Genomic DNA, 1,803 nt, shown 5'->3' with positions numbered 1-1,803 from the left:
ACAAATTTCCTGACATACATTTTCTGATAGGATGTTATAAAACCCTTGTTCCAGATAGATTTTTCCCTGTATTTAGGAAACAAGAATTACATGGATACTAAGAAACATCTGAAAAGTCCAGTCTTATTTGGTATCCCACTTCATTCTATCAACATAATCTCTTACAACTTGATGTATTCTCATTTCTACATGACTATATTTTTCATCAAATATTAGCATAAAAATAGTTCTCCCTAAGATCTCATATTACTCTATCTGAAATTCCATTGATATATAAAAGTTTGCTTAAAGGAATTTATTATATTTTTTCTTGTTTTAGTAGTGTTGGGTATAAACCTTATGATGAAGTTTGAAAAATATAAGAACTGGTTTTGGGGCCGGGGATTTAGCTCAGTGGTTCCATGGCCTGCCTTGCAAGCACAAGGACCCAAGTTCAATCCCCGGTACCAAAAAAAAAAAAAAAAAAAAAATAAAAAAAAAAAAAAAAAAAAAAAAAAAAAAAGAACTGGTTTTGGTCCTGTAGACATTACAAAGTAAAACTGATAATAGTTGAAAAGCAGAATAGCCTTGCTGTGATTTATCATGGTTCAATTTGGATTTCTCTGATTTACTGTGGTACAGAAGAGAAATACATGAAACTGTAACTATTTCAAATTTTTAACTTTGATTCTTTTAAAGCTAAAAGCAAGTAATATGATACTCTGTCAGGAGCAGCAAGCCAATAAACCCATTCAGTTCAATGGCATTAAATTCATGAAGAATGATGAATTGTTAGACACACTTTATACAGCAATCCACAGAGCTAAATGCCAAAATCCAGGAAAATACTTGGCGTTGGTTTTGTAAACATAAACTGATTCAATGAAGTAACAATGACATATGACATATACAAAATTAGCCTTGAAATCAGCTCTTTGACTATTTTCTCTCATCCTTAACAGCTGTTTTTATAGATTTTTTTGAATAGTAATCTACATTTATTTTTTTAATTTACATTTTCAATCTCAAGATTGACCGTAAGATTTTTTGGTCTTTTTTAAAAATTGAGTTTATTGGTATATTTTAGGTATACAGTACAGTTACATTCATTATTGGGAACTTGTACCTTTATATGACAGGTCTTGGTTCTCATTTTTTACCCTTGTCCCTGCCCTCCATTCACCCCCTCTTCCCCTCCCCATTTACAAACACTTTATTTCCATTTTTTTCATTTTCTTATATTTTTCCCTTATTGCCTTTCCCCTACCCTTCCCACTTTCCCTAAACTTTTAACCCTTTTCTTCCTATTTCACACTGTCAATTATTTCAATAGGATCTTATGTACTATTATAGTTTGTCACACTAGAGAAACTACTCTGTATTTACATATGTGAGTTATTTATTTCATTTAGGAGTATATCCTCAATATGTATCCATTTTCCTATGAATGAATCTAATTTCTCATTCTTTACTGCTGAGTAGTATTCCATTTTATAGAAAAACCACAATTTCTTTATCCAGTTTCCAACCGATGAGCAAATGGGCTGTTTCCAAGTTTTAGCTACTACAAACTGTGCTGCTATGAACATGGGTTCACATATATCACTGTTTTATGATTTTTAAAATTATTTTGGAAAAATACCCAGAAGAGGGATGGCTGGCTCACATGGAGCCTTTAGTCCCAGCTCTATGAGGTATCTCCATATTGATTTCCATAGTGGTTGCACCAGTCTGCACTCCCACCAACAGTGGAGAAGGCTTCCTTTCTCCCCACAACCTCACCAACATTCGTTATTGTTTGATTTCTTGATAGCAGCCATTCTT

The sequence above is a fragment of the Fukomys damarensis genome, unplaced genomic scaffold (assembly GCF_012274545.1).
Source record: "Fukomys damarensis isolate Sample0158 unplaced genomic scaffold, DMR_v1.0_HiC HiC_scaffold_39, whole genome shotgun sequence".
NCBI lineage: Eukaryota > Metazoa > Chordata > Mammalia > Rodentia > Bathyergidae > Fukomys > Fukomys damarensis.
This window is presented reverse-complemented; position numbering follows the sequence as displayed.